The following is an 11,761-nucleotide window of genomic DNA, read 5'->3' on the forward strand; positions in this document are numbered from 1 at the left end:
ACAGGTCATTCTCACTTACAATCTAAGTTCCTTGGGGGCAGGGACTGTCTTTTTATTCAGTGTTTGTACAGCATCTAGCCCAAGGGGTCCTGGTCAGTAACTAGGGCTTGTAGGTACTACAAGGATACAAATAATAACAGAACAAAAAGGCTAAATGAATCTAATACATTATTTACTGTGACTAGATCACCCAGCTCTAGGAGCTTTGTTCCAGATTATTGACAATGTGTGTTATTTTTACAAGGTTTAATAAGCTACATAGAGCAGTAAATTCTGAAATGCTGTCAGAGAATTAGAACTAAACTACATTTATCCAAATGAGTGAAGAAAGTGCATTCTGTCTTTCATTATGTTCTGTAATTTACTCCCTAATTTGATACATTCAGTAATTCACTATGGCCCTAGTCTTGCTGCCAGCAACATCAAAATTCCCATGGATATCAGCAGGATCAGGATCAAAGGCAGTGGGTCCCCCAATTGTTAGTGTGAATTAGCAGGGTGCTAAAGGCCAGAGTCCATTCTCAGATACTGAAGGGGAAAAAATATTCCCAAAATCCAGTCTTACCACTACAAATAAGCATAGCAGGAACGTTTGCATAATACATTCCAAAAGCATGGCAATGTCTAGAGCTAACGAAAAAACAAAACAGTTTTTGTGACTTTTATTTTCAACAATTTGTCCCTTTTTATTGAAAAGTGTCAAAATACATTTCTGACCAGCTCTAAAGATGTGTGAAACATCATCAACCTTCCCCTCTCTTGGCCTCTGTTCCAACAAACCCTGAGCAACCCTTCTCTTCCTCTCCTGCCCCACTGCCATGCCACACCCTCTTCCCCTGCCCCCAGCCAGGAGCTTTTTGCCCCTCTCTGTTTCTAAATTACCATAGATGTTAGATCTAGTTTTTGTTCATTTCTCTTGCTGTACACAATGCAGACTTCAGCACACTTAACACTGCTGATTAGTAAATTAAAGCGTTATCAAGTGTGCTGTAAGTCTGCGCACAGGTAAGTATGTGCAACGAAACACTGTATTCAGTGGGAGTTGCACCAGCTGTGTATAACATACATTGACTCTGAAGGATTCTGAACTTACTGATACATCCACAGACATGGCTCCCTTTGAAATCAACGTGAGTCAAATGTGCACATGAGAAAGCAGAATTTGTCCCTTTGCCTTAACGTAAGTAACCCTTAGTTATTCGAAGTTGGAGTTTAACTTGAGAAATACCTTGAGCATTGTAATAGATCTCTGCACCGATGCACAAGGAAATAATTTGTGGGATTCTGCAGACACCACAGAGTGTAGGAGAACCCCGGGGATTTAAGGATTTCATCACAACTAACTGAGTGGTAAAAGGATTGAGTTAAAATAAACTTGCACTTTCCCCTCTTTTGATACTTTGCCCCAGACTTGAACCCAACTCCAAACCTTTTGAGGTTGGCCAAGATGAAATTAATTCCAAGAGTTGGAGGGAGAGTGGACTAGAGAAAGAGAGTCTATACTTGGGAACCTAACATGGAGACTGGGGGAAAATTCCAACTTTCTCTGGTATATGATGTGGTTGGCCAAAGCAGGGGGAAGGACTGTAGGAGTAATTAGCACAAGTGAAAAATGTCTTTGTTTTCTGAAACTCCTCTGTTGTCTGCAAACAGAAAACACCAGGATGCAATTCTGCTCTCAAAAACCTCAAACTTCAGGAAAATCTGCCAGGTTCCTATTTTGAAGGGGGAGGGTGCATTAGGGGAGGAAAATAAAAGAACTGAAACTGAAAACATTTGAACCTGAACCAGTTCAGTTGCAATGCTGAGCTTTGGTTGTTTTGATCCTTTAAACCTAAATGAAAGTAATTTCCTGTAATCTCAGACCCTGGGACTTTCCCCATTCCTCTGATGCCTGTGCTTTGAGCTTGGGAACCTTCAAGAGTCATCTCTGATTTGTCTGCCTGAAATCTGTGAAGCCGTCTAATTTCCAACTAATCATAGAATCATAGAATCATAGAATATCAGGGTTGGAAGGGACCTCAGGAGGTCATCTAGTCCAACCCCCTGCTCAAAGCAGGACCAATTCCCAACTAAATCATCCCAGCCAGGGCTTTGTCAAGCCGGGCCTTAAAAACCTCCAAAGAAGGAGACTCCACCACCTCCCTAGGTAACGCATTCCAGTGCTTCACCACCCTCCTAGTGAAAAAGTTTTTCCTAATATCCAACCTAGACCTCCCCCACTGCAACTTGAGACCATTGCTCCTTGTTCTGTCATCTGCCACCACTGAGAACAGCCGAGCTCCATCCTCTTTGGAACCCCCCTCAGGTAGTTGAAAGCAGCTATCAAATCCCCCCTCATTCTTCTCTTCTGGAGACTAAACAATCCCAGTTCCCTCAGCCTCTCCTCATAAGTCATGTGCTCCAGACCCCTAATCATTTTTGTTGCCCTCCGCTGGACTCTTTCCAATTTTTCCACATCCTTCTTGTAGTGTGGGGCCCAAAACTGGACACAGTATTCCAGATGAGGCCTCACCAATGTTGAATAAAGGGGAACGATCACGTTCCTCGATCTGCTGGCAATGCCCCTACTTATACAGCCCAAAATGCCGTTAGCCTTCTTGGCAACAAGAGCACACTGTTGACTCATATCCAGCTTCTCGTCCACTGTGACCCCTAGGTCCTTTTCTGCAGAACTGCTACCCAGCCATTCAGTCCCTAGTCTGTAGCAGTGCATGGGAACATCTTTACTTGGGCTATTTCCCTACGCACACTTTGGGAGGCATCACTTACTTTCCGGGAGGGACAGATGAGTCTGTGCTTTTGTATTCAGTTCATACACCAACACATCTCTTATTACACACACAGCATTTGGAGCAAGTGATGTCAGAGACTGAAAATAGGCCCTGTGAAAATATTACCTTATACCTTATGGTATTGCTTCTGCTCCCTGATTTGGCTAATTTCTATAGCAACATAGAGCTTTCAAGATGATTACACTGGTGAGAATAAAAATTTGCTCAGGTATTCATGACACTTTCCCTTTGCCTGAACGGGATTGTGAACAAAATGTTGCTTGTTCTCATAAAACAAACAAAAAAGATCAAAATGAACTAAATACAGATCCAAGGCTTCACTAATACCTTTTGCAGCATTCACCCAGCTGTTCCCTGTCGGCTTTGTCCATTATTAGCTATTTCTGAGAAATGAAAAGAGAAGTCATTAAATCAGTGTTTGCAAATTAGTAAGATTTAACCCTGTTTTAAACTGTGTTTGTGCATTGGTTAGCCTGTGTTCTGGAGAAGTTGATGATGTATATACAACACAATTCTGTTAGAGGTACATGTGAGCAACCATTCTTTGGGCCGCGAAGAATTTCTAATGCTCACCACAAGTGCTGATCAGTAAAATCAAATTCCTCTGCAAAGTGAAAAACTGTGATAAATCTGATGCTTCAGCATCTTCCTCTTTTTATCGGATAATTGTTTTTTAGTATAATTGTATGTACCCTTTCTGATTAAATTATAGGCTTTCCTTTTCAGACTACAGTATTTCTTCTACCCATTTAATCGCTGATTCAGGAATGCACTTAAGCTAATGAGATTTTTGCACATGCTTAAAATTGAGCCTGCACTTAAGTACTTTTTTGAATTTGGGCTTTAATATATGCACTCTAACTTAGTGTCTGTAAGGCTTCCTGTGAAGAACTATATCACTGGGCTCCAAAGTCGTGTGTGTGTGTGTGTGTGTGTGTGTGTGTGTGTTAGAGAAGCTATAAGTGAATTAGAAGTATGACTCTTGCCTCTAGTTGAAGCGATACACTTGGTGTGCTGTTTCTTTTAAATGCAAGCTCCTTGTGATCTGCCATTCCAGTATTCTGTAGAAAGGGGCCAAGGCTTAAGGAACTTGCAATAGATCTGCTCTATCCTGAGTCTGGTTCCAACTGACTGTGCAGTTGGTTGACAGTGTCCTGCCTAGACTCTGTCTGGCAAGCTCAGCCCTTAAAGGCACAGTCCCAATACCATATCTTCCCTTCCCAGCCAAAATGTAATAAAACGCTGAAAACCCATTTACACTTACATCCAAACCAATAATGAAGCTTACTGACAGTGTTCATTTAGTCTTGGAGGTGCGCTGTGCTGTCATTTGGCCTGCGGGGCTCCCCTGGAACCTCAGCACTACTGCTGTCAGGAGGGAGCAAGTCCACTTGCTCTGGTGGTTTCGTGTCCTGAGGCTCTGTTGTCTCAACCTGCTGTGGTTGTTGCCTGTTTGAGACCCCCCAGGCAAAACAGCAGATTCAGTGCCCCTAATTTCTGTCCCTTCTGGGATTTGGAAAACGTGTCACCTATTACTCCATAGTATATGTCCATCTGGGGTGACAACTTCATATGGCCACAAAGCTACCACTTGTGACACCGGTCCTGTTTGTGGCCATTGTTTCCCATCACGCAGTGTCATTTCCATGAAGTGGTGGCAGCTCCTGTGACCCCCAAGTCCCATTGATTTGTTTTGTTTTGCCTTTCTGTCTCTTTAGCCATCTGCAAGCCTCCAGGAGCTCTCTCTAACAGCGCAGACATTCTTGTGTTGAGTTTTCAGTTTTACAGAATGCCAGCTGGTGATAACTCATGACTCATTGATGCCAGTCTGTAATTTAACAATGCTAAATACAGAACAGAGTCTGACTCCACAACCTTTTTCAATAGGTCACTTTGTTGTTTTCTTGCTGCTTAAACTCATGCTCACTATACTGTGGCACATTGTCAGGTATACTACGTCCAGCAAAGTAGATTCACTCTGCACAATCTCCTCTTTAGCTGTAGTATCTTGTAATAAGGCTATCTCAGGGAAGTAAAAATACTAGTCTAGATGTAAACAAATCAATGTCTATTTTCTCGGGGGGCAGAAGAGGGGGGCAATTTTTCCTATGCAACCAGCATCGGTTCTTTTACTTGACTTGGCCTGAGTTTTTAACATGTACAACCCGCACTGACAGCTTCCTTAATGCCACCGTTCATTTGGGACCAGTATAAAATATCTCTAGTCCTTCTCTTAGATTTTTTTTTCAATCCCTAGGTGATCTTCATTATCTTTTTAACATACTTTTCTGTAACACCTTAAGACTCACCATCCTGGTGCCTTTAAACAAAATCCCATCTAGTACTTAGAGCTCCCCCTTAAACTGATACTCGGAGCTGGGAATATGCTGTCCCAGACACCTTGTGCTAATAGACTTCATCACTTTCTGCGAGGTCTCATCCACAGCAGTAATTCTGGCCATCACCGTCCATATTTCATCTGAGATTGGCCAGGTATTTTTTTTTTATCAGATGGACATGTACAAAATCCAGCTCTGGACTTTGTTTCAGTCCACTTTTGTCAAGTGCTCTAAAGAGCATGTCTGAGACCACCAAGTGTCTCCCAAGTTTGTATTCAATTTGCAAATCATATCGTAGTAGCTGAAAAAATAATCTCTGTATTCTTGCGGGGCGGGGCTGCCAGCCCCCTTTCAGCAATAGCAATAAATGGCTTCTGGTCAGTTTCAGTTGACACCCCCCCCCCCATAATTAAAGACATGAAACTTTTTATACCTATGGACTAATGCCAAAGCCTCCTTCTCTATTTGAGCATATTGGCACTCAGTATTCATGATGAATACGCCACTGGTCTCCAGTTTTGTAAGAAGACTGAGCCAATACCCTCGTTAGAGGAGTATGTGGACAACCTAATTTTGCACTTACTGTCACAGTACCTCTGGACTGGGGCCTCGTTAACTATCTCCTTCTGTTCCCCAAACTCTCTATTAAGATGTGCATTGCATGTCCACTGGATGTCTTTGCACAGTAGCACTTGCAGGTGGCTGGTTCAGGCAGCTAGCTGAGTCACAAATTTCCCTATATAGCTCACCATTTTAAGGAAACTTTGTAACCTTTCCTTGTCTGGTGGGGCAGGCATGTCGGTGATGGGCTCAGCCTTACTGTAATCTACCTGTACATCTTGCTCTGTTAACTTCTCCCCAGCTATGTTATTTCTGTTGCATGGAATTTACATTGGTATGTTTAGCTGTCGCCCAGTAGCTGGGGTTCTTTCCAAAGCAGCTCAGAGCCTCTGGTGATGCTTCTCTACTGTTTTTCCCCACATCATAATGTAATTTATGCAAACCTTAAGTTAGTACCCTCTATATCAACCACATTTTGTGGTATTTTCTGGTGAAACACCTGGGGGACCAAACCAAAACCCAAATGGCCGTCTGCAAAAACAAGGTCTCCCAAAGGGGGTGTTGAATGGAAACAAACATGTGCTCTGTTTTTCTAAGGGCACCTGCCAGAACCCTGCTGATGCATCAGGCCTCCTCCTGAGTAATTACTCCGTGTGTAGATAAAGGAAAATGTTCCCTTTTGACATATTGAATTCTTTGGGTCTATGCACAAGTGAAGGGTTCTGTCTGCTTTTCTACAATGACCAACAAGTGTTACCCACTTGGTTGGTTCTTCTACTCGCTGGATGATTCCCAGAGCAATGAGCCCATCCAGCTCCTCTTTTAGCCTCTGGCTTAGGGCTAGGGAAACTTTCCTTGGGGCATCGATTGTGGGACAGTTGGGCTCTTTCAGCTCTATTCTGTGTGCTGTTGTGAGCTTCCCTGTCCCGTGGAAGATGTCCTCAAACTGTTCCTTAATTGTTTGGGTCCCTTGCCCCTCCAAAGAATGCACTCCCTTGATGAGACCAGGGCGTGATACGTTTTTAACCCAATAATGGGTGCACTTGTCCCTGGCACTATTACAAATTGTATCTTTTCCAGTTTATTTGCCCATATGTTTAGTTCACATACACCTTTAGTGGGGATAAGCTCAAAACTGTAAGCCTGAGTTTTACCCATTTATAGCCAGTGCCTGTGGCTTTTTTTTTTTAGTATTAATAACATTATTTGCTTGTGCACTAGTGTCCACCTTAAAATTAATGCTTTCAGGCTGATAGTCCAATCATCTTCTGCTGCAATGTTGTCAATTGTTCCCAGGAAGAATTCATCTGAGCCAGCAGTGCTGTTGTCATGCTCTTTGTCCAAACTGTGCCCGCTCCGCTGCTGTTTGCATACTCTTCCAAAGGGATGTTATCCATTAAGCTCTTGCATCTTTTCCCCTATGTTGGGCCTTGTCCTGGCTTGTGTTGGTTGCCACAGTATGTGCAGCTCCATGTGCTGTTTTTGGTGGACTCTGAGTTTGAGTTCCATATGCCTGTCTGCCTCTCATCTCATTTGCTTATGATAGTTTGGATTCTCAATCTGGTCTACAGCATCAGAGCACTGCCCACCCTCCGTGAGCTTCATTCTGGAGTGGGTGACATCCCGTGCTTGGTAGATTCTAATTGCCTTAGCGAGGGTTAATTCTGGCTCTCCCAATAGTGTCTCTCTGACATTTTTGTTCCAGATTCCAATTGCAAGCTGGTCTCTTATGAGGGACTCAGCTCTAAAATCTCTGCTATGGTTTCATCTTCTTGTTGTACTCTGAAACAGCTGAGAGATGTTTTTAAACATTTTTAGGTGGAGTGCAGTTAATCCTCAAATGTCTGTAATAGTTTCATAGTTAGCCTCCTCTGCCTGAGTTAACTACAAACTTCTAAACACATCAAGTGCTTCAGAACCTGCTATTGTCAGAAATAAGGCTACCCTCCACCTGTGTCTATATTTTCTAGCACTCATTGCTTGTAGATACAGGGAGAAGCACTGTTTAAGCCTTTTCCAGCTGTCTTCCACATTTCTAGAGTTTCATCTCTGATGGATGGGGCTTTTAACTGCTTCATTCTTCCATTCAGGATCTTTTCTTAGTTCTCTTTACTCCCAGGATCATGCAGTGTTCAGTGATCACTCAGTGCTCAAGGAAGTTGCAAGTGTCTGGTTCCAGCTGGCTTCTCAGTGCCCCACCCAGACTTTCTGTTTGGGAAGCTCAGCCCTTAAAGGCACAGCCCCTAATACCACACCTGTTCACCCGGTGAAACTGTCAGGGCTACAATTTTAATGTGACTACATCTCCTATGCACCTAACAATCCTGCCCTCCAGCACACCTGCAGCCTGTGACAAGAGGACCATGGCTTCACAAGTACAAGTCATCCTCTCTGGGGACTGGTGGAGACCGGCCCTGCATTTCTCAGGGCACCCTTGAGCCCTAAATAACTACCGCAGCATCTGCATTCATTGACTGGAATTTCTTCTTAGCTTTAATATAGTAAAAGCAAAACTGTTTTTTAATCATTTAAATTTAAAATGAAAGTGAGAAAATATTCTTTACAGCTCAAAAAGGTTTGCCAGTACCATATTACTATACAGGGGGTGTGCTTAGTCTCAGAATCAAAGTTTCAAGTGCCTATGTGACTTAGGAGCTTAGGTCTCCCTGAAAATCAATGAGATTTAGGCTCTTATGTGTGGTGTATTGCAAACTGTGTTAAAATTGTAAACTATCACTTTAAATGGCCAGCGTTTTTTTCCTGGCCCTGTTTTCAGGCTAGGGAGCTCCCTAGGAAAGGAAGTGATCTGGCTTAGCACTCTAGCAGTAGTCAGTCTGCAGACAGACATCTAGAGTAAGGTGAGATAATATGTGTGACTCTGTTTCAGGGAGCAGCCTGCTTTGTCGCTCTCTGGTTTGGGGTTCTTGTGTGTTATCATTCTGAATTCTAAGTAGTAAAGTAGTGTTATGTTGCAACCTTCCAGCAAGAGTATTTTATGTTCCTATCTGACTAGGGTTGCCAGTTTTGGTTGGATATATTCCTGGAGGTTTTATCACATGACATAATCTTTAATTAAAGATTAAACTTAAATTCCTGGAGACACCAGGACAATACTGGAGGGTTGGTAACCCTACATCTGATTCTTCTCTGTGTATGCTGTGACCATTATACTAAGTCACTTTTCAAAACGATACTGTCTCCTAAGCTGCTTAGGCACTTCTGAAAACTATACCTGAAATGCCTTCAAGCCTTGAGGGCAATAAAACATGAAATGGTGTGTGGTTATACTGGAGGGCTATAATAGACAATATTATACAATAGACAACGTTAATAGACATGTATGATCATACTAGGTACACAAAGGGAAAGAGGGTGGTTTTGTGGTTAGGGCAATAGACTGGGACTCAGGATAGCCAAGTTTTTGGTGATTCTATTTTATTTTAATATTTTTCCTCTGAAGTGCCATGAACGAGTTTCTGTTCTTTAAATCTATTGTTACTAATAGTCTCTGTATCTATGTACCATGCTGATGATCCATAGGTAGAATGCAAATTTACAGGGGGAAAAAAGAAAAGGAAACTAATCGATGAAACACACGTGCTAGAAATCCACCAACAGCCAAATAAATAGTCCTAATTAATTCTTAGTTTGTGGTTGTTTGCTTTGACGCCAAGCTCCTCCATACCATTTCAGCTACTTGAATCCTTAACTGAATAGTTGTATATTGTGCCCAGTCGAACATCTGACTTCCTTATAGAGCTAGCATATGGCCAGCTATGAGCTATCAAAATAGAACTTTGATTTGTTTACAGTACGGTGGGTCCAATTCACCTCTGCTGTAAGCCCATGGAAATCAAAGGGTTACACAGAGTTAAAACTGGAGCAACACAGTCATGAATCAGGCGTGATGTTCATACTGAATTCATTTGTGTTATAACGATTGTTATTGTGGGTTAATGGATAGGGCATTATTTCCACTGGGATATAAAGATACAGGCCACTTAACAAAACAAATAAGGAGGGAAGATCCGTGCCTTGAAGAAAATCTGATCCTGTGAGGCGCTGAGCATCTCTGCCTGGTGCCCTGAGCTGTCACTGGAGCCAATGGCAGTTGTCTACAGCTGGGTGAAAAAATAATGTGGTTTGCTGGGAATTCTGAAAAATGAAAAAAAAATCAATTTCAAGTCAAAACAAAAACAATATTTTTCAAATATTTTGGCACATTGAAAAGTTAAAAAAATAATAATTTGGGGTTGAATGTTTCATTTTGACCAAATCAGAATGTTTTGTTTCAATTTTGACCATTACATTTTTTTAATAAATGGAAAGGAAATTTTGAAATGAAAACTCATTTTCAACCAAAAAAATTAAAACAGTTCATTTGAAAAAAAAGTCAAAACAAAACTTTTTTCTGACTCCCCCCCTACCCCCCCCTACCCCCCGGTTGAAACAATTTGGAAAAATCAACAGGCATTTGCTAAATAATTCGATGTGACTGAATTTGGGCTTTTTTGCTGAAAAAGGGTTCATACAAAAAACTGCCCAGCCCTAGAGTTGTGTGCTCAGACCCTCTCAGAAAGTGCTCAGCACTTCGCAGGATGGGTCTCTAAACTAGGCAAAATGCAGGGCAATGTTTCAGGCACAGGAGGGCACAGACGCCTCATTGATGTTAGCCCAGTGTACCAAGCATTCATGGAAGGGCGTTGGGAGAGGCCGTGAGAGAATGTTCCAAATATAGGGGGAAGCAAAATGGCTGGTGCAAAGCTGAGGGGCAGATAAAAAGGAAGGGAACAGTAGGGTGAAAGGTCTGGGTGGTGCCAGTGTGTGGGAGAGGGAAGAGGGGTTGGGATTGGAGGTGGTGGGATGAGATTAAGCAGGGCCACTGATTACAGGGCAGCGTGAGCATTAACAATGTTTTGGTCCAATTTTAGACCATTATGAAACAATGTTTCCTCTCCTTTGTGGCTGCAGAGAAACTGCCCCATGTAGCTGTATGGGACTGCTGCTCTGTTGCAACCCTCAACACAGCCTGTTGAGTTGGTCCCAGGGCCTTCATAACAACCGTTTCCAAGCAGTGTGGGGACGTCAGGATGGGGCGGGATGGAGTACGCAAGGTCAGAAAGGTTTTGTTTCTTAGTCAGTGCAAAAGGGGAAGTTGTGGGGGTGGCAACCCTTTTTGCCTGTATAAAGTTAAGCTCCACACGCACACGCTCTGCTCTTTTGTTGTGCATGGCTGACTGAGAATGAGCTGCTCTGAGCTCTGTAACACAGGGGACGTGGCCAGCTAAGGACTACCCAGACCCCACGGCAAGAGGGAGAAGGAGCCCCTGGAACACAAGTGAGTGCTCTCAGTTTTTGCCTTGCGGCAGGTGACTCTGGGGACCTCTATTGGAGTGGTTTGGCCCTTTGCTTTCCTCTGCTAGCAGTTCACTACTGTCTGGCTGCATGGCATGTGCCTGGTAATGCTGGGCTGTGTGGGGTGCTGGCGGTCAAGAACGTGTCATCTTAAAATTGGTCAGAAACCTGCCAGGCTGGAAAGCAAACCTCTGAACACCTTGAGCTGATGATTTTTAAAAGGAGGCTGTTATGAGTTGAAGCAGGATGGGAGGAGGCAGGCTTGGAGGACACTGACCCCCTGTTACTGGTGCTGTGCCTCTGTAATAAACAGCTTTTTCTTGAGCTGTAAATCCAGCAGCTCTCCAGCACTGAATTCACTTCCCAAATGCTGAATGGCCAAGGCCACTGGGTGCAGTTTGGAGAAGTCCTGAGGCTCTTCTAGGCTCCTGGCCAACTCCAGAATGATAGGGGGAGGCACAAAGGTAGTGTAAAGCCAGCCTCCTGATTTTATACCAACCAGAGCCTGGGTGCACTGAGAATGGGGATCAATGTGTTTTGTGTATAGAGCAGAGGATTTAGGAATTGGGACTCCTGGGCTGTATTGCCAAATCTGCCTTTTCCCAAGGACCTTGGGAAAGTCACTTAACCGCTCCTTCAGAATAACTTCCATAGCACCCAGAATTAACCCTTGAAAAGGCAATTAGAATTTCCCAAGCACAGCAGATCACC

Source organism: Emys orbicularis, chromosome 1 (assembly GCF_028017835.1).
Source record: "Emys orbicularis isolate rEmyOrb1 chromosome 1, rEmyOrb1.hap1, whole genome shotgun sequence".
NCBI classification, from domain to species: Eukaryota; Metazoa; Chordata; order Testudines; family Emydidae; genus Emys; species Emys orbicularis.